The sequence below is a fragment of the Bos javanicus genome, chromosome 2, assembly GCF_032452875.1.
Source record: "Bos javanicus breed banteng chromosome 2, ARS-OSU_banteng_1.0, whole genome shotgun sequence".
NCBI classification, from domain to species: domain Eukaryota; kingdom Metazoa; phylum Chordata; class Mammalia; order Artiodactyla; family Bovidae; genus Bos; species Bos javanicus.
Window position 1 is genome coordinate 46,524,577 of NC_083869.1, and position 10,085 is coordinate 46,534,661.

The following is a 10,085-nucleotide window of genomic DNA, read 5'->3' on the forward strand; positions in this document are numbered from 1 at the left end:
CTAGAGGACCTTCTCTTTCATATCTCATCCATGTGAACTCTCTCTCACCTTGAAAATAAAAATGAAAAACCACCTCCCTCAAAGTTTGTTAACTCCTGAGAGAGAGTTAACGTTATTTTCCTTCCCTTAAAAGCCAAACTTCTTTAATGATAAGGTCTCCTTAAGATCAGGACTGGTATAGGAATTCCTGACTATCTCCAATAACTAGAAAAGTGGGAAAATCTGAAGAGAAATATTCTGCTCCAGAAACTGCTCAGGTGCCAGAATAAGATCCTCTATTTTGTACCAAGCAGAATCAGAGGGGGAAATCCACCTTTTTTTTTTTTTTTTTTGTATAAAAGGAAAGACTTTTGTATATTACATAAGGACAAAGAATTGGTCCAAAAAGTATATACACTCTTGTAGTATAAAACTATAAAAGATAGGAAAGCAAGTTTCAGGCGTTTTCACACTACTCATAACTGTATTATTTGGTAAAACTTGCTGCAATAGCTCTGGTGCAAAATACATATAGTCCTAACAACACTGTAGGTCAACTATACTTTAATAAAACTTTAAAATATGTAGTCTGTGCTTATAAATTTGGTTCAACAATAGCTATGCACAACTGAAAGAGTAAATAAGAACTGAATTACTAGCAACTGTATAAAATGACTTTAGAATGAATTTACTAATAATGAAAGTAATTACATAACAAGTTTCAGTAGTTTCTGGGGACAATAAAAATGACACACTTATAAACAGCCGAATAAATAAAAATGACAGTCATATTGGTTAAAGTAAATAAGAGTAACTCCAAGGATTAAAGATCTCACAAAAATGTCCACTCATCTCTCTTGAAAGAGGTAGCCGTGTCTCTCCTTTACTAGCCTTGAATGCTAAATCAATTGACTTAAACGAAGAAAGATACAAGATTAGGAATGTTATAGTGACATACTCTGCCCTACCTCACGCTGGCACCTAGGGGGATTTCAAGATCTTACTCTCTTTTCCACCACCACTGTTACCGTCATTCTCAACACATGTATAGGCAATTTCATTTTTAGCAAGTAGAGCTTAAATGTGTATCCAAGAGTATGGAGGAGCAAGTAAATCTCTGAGTGGAGAATGAAGAGAATAATACTAACTCTATCTTTTATCTCTCTGTGGGAAAGCCAAGAGGAAGATATAAGAAGAATAAGGAGAATGGCTTAGTTGGCTCTATGTTACTCTGAGGGAAGATTTCCTTGAGGCTCCTGCATGGTCTAATCCAGGTTACCAGGATAAAGAAGCAGATAGATTTGGCTAAGCAGCAAGATTTGGGCATTTTCCTGGAGCAGATCTGAATATACTACCTTGAAATCAAACGATTACAATGATTTATTTTCAAGGTATATGTGTATAAGGCCTTGTACATCTAAGTTCTCAAGTAACAATTACCATGACCTCCTGAAGGCCACAACTGAACACACACAGACCTGAAGGCCAACACAATTCTTTGCTTATTAACTGCTCAATCAATAATCATTTGCTAAAATGAAATTTTCTGGCCTTAGTTTGCTTGGTATGCCATGATTAGTAAAGCCTGTTTTTAAAATTTGTGAAAATAAATGAAAATACCCTTTGAAAAACTAAATACTGTATAAATGCAAGACTCCCCTACTATGAACCGGAATATAATACTGTAACAGTCCTACTGTATGTACATCCCACCAGGCAGTATGCTTGTCAATTCACCAAGCTTCATTAAGAATCTAACAGATGGGCAATGTAAAAAATTGACATTGAAAGATCTTGGTCTTTGCCCTTTGGCATCCTGCCCTCAGGCCCACGGTATGGCCCTGATATCCATCTCTCCAAGAGACTACAGGAAATGCTTGTGTGGTCAAACTGGTTCTGCCATTGGTCTCATTCCAACCAAAGCTCATTAGTTTGACTTTTCCCTTTAGATTTGTGGGTTAGAGTTTTATTTGTTGCATAATAGAAGGCACTAGCAGCTTGTATTTTTCTCTACCCCTTGGCAATGAATCAGCAACATATCCATTACATTTTCTTTATTAAGTGGTAGTTCACTCTATGTCCTTAGACTTAGCTGTCATTCTAAGCATTAATTTCTCTAATTATAACAACACACTAGCTATGATAAAATGAAAATGAACTAATGTTCTAGCTTCAACTCTAAAAATCTAGACTTGTACTATCCAATATGGTACCTTCTAGACAAATGGCTGTTGAGTACTTGAAATATGACCAGTCTGAATATGATATGTGCTATAAGTGCAAAATGCACACCAGATTTCAAAAGTTTTAGTACAAAAGGAGAATCTTTTGAATCTCAGTAATTTTTAAAGTGATTATGTGCTGAAATGCTAATATTTTTATTATACTGAGTAAAATAAAACATAATCTGAAAATCAATGCCAACTGTTACCTTTCATTTTTTAGTGTGATAACTAGAAAATTTTAAATTATATTGGTGGCTTACTTCCACTGGACAGCTTTGATCTAGATGCTCAAAGAAACTTTCTAGAGATTTCCATTCCCAATGATTCTGAATGGTCTTGTTAATTTAATTAATTTGAATTCACTCTTTCTTGTTTAAAAGTGTTTATTATCTTACTCTACAGTTGACAAGAATATAAAAGGTAAATTAAATAAAACTAATTAATGATCATTAATTATGTTTAAATGGTACTGACCTTGACCTTCCAAGAGCTTGGGAAGTCCTTTAAACACCTGCATTAGTAGCTTTGTGTCACGCCAAGTGATACCAAGTGCTGAACCATGAATATTCTAATGCTGTTCTTGCCTATAGGTGACTTCCTTGACCTATAGCTCCACTGACCACAATAAACAGAAGTGACACATAACAGCCCATGCACTGATATATGTGTTGTGCAAATGTTACAGCCCTTTTTTCTCCTCAAAACATTTTGAAATAAAAGAAATCAGAAAAGTAGATTTGTTCCTAGTACTTGTGATTTATTCTCAAACTCAGCTTTCAATATATATGTACTGTAATGTATGCATGATGTAAGACCACCTATTCAGATATCAGAGGTACTTTAAAAATGAATGACCACTGTACTTGTGGCCTATAAATTTTTCTTAAAGAAACTAAGATATATAATAAGAGATGAAAAAGTCTAACATAAAAAAAAAAAATACTATCACTGTGTCATTAGTTTCACCACTGAATAGAAAAGCAAGAATCATAAGAAAACAGCTCAACCATGAGAAAATAGCAACATCCTCCTGATCTAGAAGCAATATCTTCCATATTATATCAAGGGCTTTATTAAATATTGTTACTGAAACACAACATGTGCCCGACGCACAGTGAGGTCAGTCAGTTCAGTCACTCAGTCGTGTCTGACTCTTTGCAACCCCATGAGCTGCAGTACGCCAGGCCTCCCTGTCCATCACCAACTCCCGGAGTCCACCCAAACCCATGTCCATTCAGTCTGTGATGCCATCCAACCTCATCCTCTGTCGTCCCCATCTCCTCCTGCCCATAATCCCTCCCAGCATCAGGGTCTTTTCCAATGAGTCAGCTCTTTGCATCAGGTGGCCAAAGTATTGGAATTTCAGCTTCAACATCAGTCCTACCAATGAACACCCAGGACTGATCTCCTTTAGAATAGACTGGTTGGCTCTCCTTGCAGTCCAAGGGACTCTCAAGAGTCTTCTCCAACACCACAGTTCAAAAGCATCAATTCTTCAGCGCTCAGCTTTCTTTACAGTCCAACTCTCACATCCCAATACCAAAATGTGGGAGTGTGGAACAACAAAGGTTTACTGGGGGCCATGCAAAGAGGTGGGTGGCTCAGGCCTTTAAAAACCCCAAACTCCCTGAAAGCTTTCAGCAAAGCTCTTTTATAGGAAAGGTGAGGCAGAGGTACAGGTAGTTGTTGCAACTTTTTAGTGTCAGATCCTTTGTTCTTGAGGTCAGGTCTCAGGCTCCTGTAAACTCCACCAAATGTTACTGTCTGTTCTGACAAGAAAGGGCCAGGTCCCAACACTCACCTGTTACCCTCTGAGGTCCAGTCCCAGCTAAGGGGAAGCAGATCTCAGGTGGTGGAACTCTGAGGGCCAGGTCCCCAGATTCTTCCAGCTAATGGCAGTGGCCATCTGCCTGGGTCACAATGTGTGGGAGCTGGTCCCAAGGGAGCCTGAGGAGCCTGAGGGCCAGTAGATCCCTGAGTGAGCCAAGTGCCCAGGACCCTACTGGCCCTCAGGCTCCTCAGGCTCCCCCCTACTGGCCCTCAGGCTCCTCAGGCTCCCCCCTACTGGCCCTCAGGCTCCTCAGGCTCCCTTGGGACCAGCTCCCACACATTGTGACCCAGGCAGATGGCCACTGCCATTAGATCACAGAGGGAGAGATATGGAAGAAGTTCACCTCCACCTCAAGCCCTTGGCCCAGCAGCGTTGGCGAGAGTTCTGAAACCCTGCAGGACACAGCCCCCAATCTGTTCTCTGGGCCCCCCAACTCACCCACTGGCCCAAGCCCAGGTGAGCTGGTGGGCCCCTGGGAGAAGGCCAGGATCCACCCCTTACCTCACTCTCCACCTGAGGACCACCACGCTGATGACTTTGAATGGGCTCACTAACACTTGCTCATTGACAGTTGTTTGCTTGGGGGAGGGGCCCACTGCAGCACCACCCAATGGCTGTGTAGGACCACTAACCAGTCCCATCACTTCATGGCAAACAGATGGGGAAACAATGGAAACAGAGACTGACTATTTTGGGGGGCTCCAAAATCACTGCAGATGTTGACTGTAGCCATGAAATTAATAAATGCTTGCTTTTTGGAAGAAAAGTTATGACCAATGTAGACAGCATATTAAAAAGCAGAGACATTACTTTGCCAACAAAGGTTCCTCTAGTCAAGGCTATGGTTTTTCCATTAGTCATGTATGGGTGTGAGAGTTGGACTATAAAGAAAACTGAGGACTGAAGAATTGATGCTTTTAAACTGTGGTGTTGGAGAAGACTCTTGAGAGTCCCTTGGACTGCAAGGAGATCAAACCAGTCCATCCTAAAGGAAATCAGTCCTGAATATTCATTGGAAGGACCGATGCTGAAGCTAAAACTCCAATACTTTGGCCACCTGATGCGAAGAACTGACTCTTTTGAAAAGACCCTGATGCCGGGATAGATTGAAGGCAGGAGGAGAAGCAGACAGAGGATGAGATGGTTGGATGGCATCACCAACTCGATAGACATGAGTTTGAGTAAGCTCCGGGAGTTGGTGGTGGACAGGGAAGCCTGGTGTGCTACAGTCCATGGGGTCGCAAAGAGTCCAATACAACTGAGTGATTGAACTAAACTGAACTGACAGTTGCTCACTTGGGGGAGGGGCTGCAGCACTAACCAATGGCTGAGCAGGATCATTAGTGGTCTCAGTAAACATTGCCTAGTAACAGCAGTAAGGAGTAATGCTGAGCACCAACAGCTGTGTACTAAGGGCTGCCCAAGGCTCAGTTCTATTATAGTATGACTGAGTCCAAAGGAAGTACAGGTCTAAGATGAGCCATTGTGTAAGGAAATAGAAGGCTGTGGAATAACAGAGCATGAGAGAGAGAAAGAGAGAGGAAGCTGATAAAAAAAAAAAAAAAAAAAAAGAATAGGTGCAGTAGGAAAACTGTTCTGTGTAATTTTTCTACCCTTCACTAAGGAAGTGTACTCTATAGCTGTGACAGGATGCTCAAAAAGAAGAAACTTACTTTTCTTCACTACTTAATCTTTAAAGATACCCAGATTTTAAAAAAAAACAAAGAAGGAAATGAAGAGATAACTAAATATGGCTCAACATTTATGTACAGAAGCATTTAGTATTATTCTTAGTCCATTTTTAAGCTTCCCGTTTTCCAGATAGATAAACCAAAGCATTGAATTTAGTTGACTTGCCAAAATTAAAAATAGCCTGTAGAAATAAATTAATTTCCAATTGGTTTTTTAAAACTAATTTCTCAGGCAGTTCTTTCTCCCCACATCCTGACTGTAAAACTGCTGTTCTTAGGACAATATGAATGGCTTTTAAGACATCTAACATGAAGGAAACATTAGAGTTCACTATATAGATGGTCCCTGAATCAAGTTCAACTTTTAAGACATAGTGCTACAGAATCATGCTAAACTCTTTCCCCAAACTGTGACTATTAAATAATAATGATACATCCTGTAAAACATTTTATAAAATGTATTCAACCACATACTTTTTAAAAATCAAAAGGGATATATCATAGACATTTTCTCTTAGTACTTTTTTTTTAATCAATATAGTTTGCTACTCTTATCAATGTGCCATAGTTTTCTCAACCACCACATCAGTGGCTTTTATTTAGGTTATAAACAATTTTTCATTACTATAAACAATACTATAGTACTATTCTTTGGCTTATCTTCTGCAACTTATATAAGGATTTCAGATGAATAAATTCCTAGAGGTAGGATTTCTGAGTTGGAAATTATTATATTTGGGGAGCTTTTTGCAGATACTAGGCCAATTAACATTCTCACCAGAAATAAATAAGAGGGCCCATTTCCCCATACTCTCACCAATTATCTAGAAAATGGGAAGATTAAAAATGAACTAAGGATAATACTAAATATTTCTGTACCAAAAAGTGTTTCAATGACATCTGACAGGAAAGGAAGAAAATATCTTGATTTTGACTTCATTTGGATTTGTTTGACAAATCAAAGTTGAGAGTCATCTTTTTTGAAGTTTACCTTTTATTCTCCACCTTCTTGTTTAATTGATCTTTCCTGATGCCATCTATTTAAAAAGAGGATAGCAATAATAAAATTCTCTGTCTTGAGGCTTATAGGGTATATTTGAAAACATTCATCGGACTCTAGAAATTGACAAATATAATTCAGCACTGAATATACTATGAATTCCTGCATTTTTCTAACATCTTTGGTTTAGCCTTTCATCAAAGCAAAAATCAGTCTTATTCTATATAATGTTCCCTAGGAGTAAGAAACATTTTAATTTGGCCTGTATTCAGCAAAAATTCAAAACTTTCAATATTATCCAATTTAAAATTTTGACTCACTATATGATTTTCTCTTCAAACAATTTCTGTCTTTCATGAACATAGGTTCAAACCCAAAGAGAGATTAGTTTTATAAATTTATACTTCAAAGGGAGACAAACAAAAAAACAAGAGAAGTGCTTCAAGACTGCCATGGAAATTGACATTCCTACCGTGCATCTTAAGGACAACATGTGAGAGTTTTAGTAAAGGCTTTGAAGTTTTAAAATGCATCAAATTAAAAAACCACATCCATTTAGAAAAAAAAAAAAAAGAACTTTTCTGACGTTAATTCTGTCAACATCTCTTGGGGGGAAAAATGGCTTTTTTAAAGATATAAACACAGTTGGGGATAAAGATATTTTCTTTATACAGACTATCTAGAAATCTCACTGTTGGATATTAATGTTAAGATAAAAGTAAAAGCAGATTTCTGCCAGTGGACATAACAGGAAGAGTGAGCTACAAAGAAAAAATTTTCCAATTACTAAAAACTGTAGTGCTTACAGAGTATCAAGTCTTGAAGATTTGAAGGCAACTTTAAAAGATAGCTAGTTCAACCACTTATCCACCTAAACACTTAAATCTTCTCCATGGGAGACTGGCCAAATGTTCATTCACTCAGTGTTTAAATACATGCAATGATAGAGAATGTATTACCTACTGGTGCAGCCCAGCTAACCTCTGGGCAGTCAGGATGATTAGTAAGTCCTTCTTAGTATGTCCTTCTGAAATCTGTTTTCTTAGACTTAATATTTAATGATTCTACTTGCCGTTGTTGTTTAATTGCTCCGTCATGTCCAACTCTTTTGCAACCTTATAGACTGTAGCTCACCAGGTTCCCCTGTCCATGAAATTCCCAGGCAAGAATACAGGAGTGGGTTGCCATTTTCATCTCCAGGGGATATTCCCAATCCAGGGACTGAAACTGCATCTCCTGCATTGGCAGGTGAGTTCTTTACCACTGAGCTACCAGGGAAGCCCAACTCTACTTACAAAACAGCATTAAAGGGGAACTCTGGGCTGGCTAATTCTACATCTGTTCCCAACTCCCTCTTCCTTTCACCTTCCACCACCAGTTCAGTTCAGTCACTCAGTTGTGTCCGACTCTTTGTAACTCCATAGGCTGCAGCACACCAGGCTTCCCTGTTCATTACCAACTCCCGGAGCTTGCTCAAACTCATGTCCACTGAGTTCACCTCCACAATACAGGTGAAAAAACTATAAAACTCGCTTTTTCTGGTCTCCATTGAAGCTAACGATTGCCAGCTGAACTCAGCTATAGCTAATGAGACATGAGAAAAGTTTACATGGGGATTCTGGAAACGCTTTTTTCATCCATTCCCACTTCTTTCTGCCCTGAGCATAAACTTAATAAGCTATAAATGCTACTTGCAACCAGGAATCACAAACATTGGCCCTCATACTCCTGTATCACTGAACACTAGCAGCGACCTACCTTCCATGCTGACGGATTTTAACTCAGGGTCTTTGATGCTTACACCTAAAGACAATTCTATTTAGCACACATACCATATGGTCATACTGAAAAGTCAAATACTTGCTCCACTTGATAACACGCTGTATATTAACTGAGAGAAAATATTTAATTAACTGATTAAGCCCAGCCAGACTGGATATACTTTCATCTTCAGTTGTTAACAATCTAGAATGTATTTTAATATTATAATAATTTAAAACTACTAGTTAGAATACAGCTAAAAGTAAGAGAATTTAGTAAGTGAAAGTTAGAGATATTTTAATTCTGATAGACGACCACTGTAAGCAATTTATTCATTGTTTCTGGTCAATTCCTTCTCTTTTCTATCTTCTCTTTCTATTCTTCCCTTCCCTTACCTCCAACTTCACACTAAATTAAGATTTCTATACTCTGGAAAATCCTGATAGAATGATCCAATTTGCTTTCTCTCTCTTTTTTTTTTTTTTCAAGTCTATCAGGAATGTTAGTTTTCCACAAATTACTTGCAGCCATAGCTTAATCCCAAAAAGGACTGAATTTCAGCTTTCCCAAGATCATCAAATTTGAGCCTCGAGTTGCAATGTGGTTTAGAGATACTGATCTGCTATAATCTTTTTAGACTAACAGCAAAATGCCCCAGAAGAAATATGTCCCAAATTTGACCCATTTTTCTAGCTTTATTTAATGCATATTACCAATAATGCTATAAAATAATTAATGTAAGTAGTCTCTTGCAAGAATTAGAAAATGTCCCCCATAATTCACACCCAACTCAATCCTTTATAAGAAAGACTATAATTGTATTATAAAATTTTGATTTTATCAATTCCATTTCTGAATCAGTCACAGAATTGATCATTTATCTCCCATCAACTTCAAAGGAAATTTCTAAGGATGACAGTACAGCAGTTAAGAGAATAAACTTTGGCAAAAGACCTTACTCTTGAATTTGAATCGGTGCCTTATGAACTGATTGATGTGGGGCAAATTACCTAACCCCACTTATACTCATCATCAGTAAAAAGAGAATAATTAAACCTATCTCAAGAGATTGAGGTTCAATTCCTGGGTCAGGAAGATCTCCTGGAGGGGGAAACGGCAACCCACCCCAATATTCTTGCCTGGAAAATTCCATAGAGGAGACTGACAGGCTACAGTCCATGGGGTCACAGAGTTGGACACAACTCAGCATCTGAGCACACACATATCTCATAGGTTTATTACGGAGATATATTTAAAATGTGTGTATGGGGGTGTATATCCCACATGTATACATGGTTTAGCATCATCACTAGCACACAAGTGTTCAATAAATGGTTTACTCTAATTATTCCTTAAAAAATTATTGGTATCCTTTGGTATCCTTTAGACCTCAATCACATTACTCTTTTTTGCTATCCTCATTTTCAACATTCTTTCTTTGGAATGGTGGAATGATTCAAAATCACGGAATATTTAGCATGAGTATATATTATTTCTGTATTTATATAACTTTATTTTTAAAAATCTCTGAACCATTGCCCATCCTTCCAGAGAAATAGAATCTACATGGTTTGGCAAAAAAAGTCAGAAAGAGTAAA

General features: G+C 38.0%; 1 long non-coding RNA gene across 3 annotated transcripts in view; it reads right to left on the minus strand.

Annotated features, from left to right (window-relative positions):
* Positions 1-4,243, minus strand: part of LOC133260158 (uncharacterized) — a 142,705-nt gene extending 138,462 nt beyond the window's left edge. For 2 of the 3 annotated variants that reach the window (XR_009740674.1, XR_009740676.1), the window contains exon 1: positions 4,006-4,243. This is a non-coding gene — a long non-coding RNA (uncharacterized LOC133260158). The remainder of the gene's footprint in view (positions 1-4,005) is intronic. The other variant, XR_009740675.1, reaches the window with a different exon arrangement.
* Positions 4,244-10,085: the final 5,842 nt, after the last annotated feature.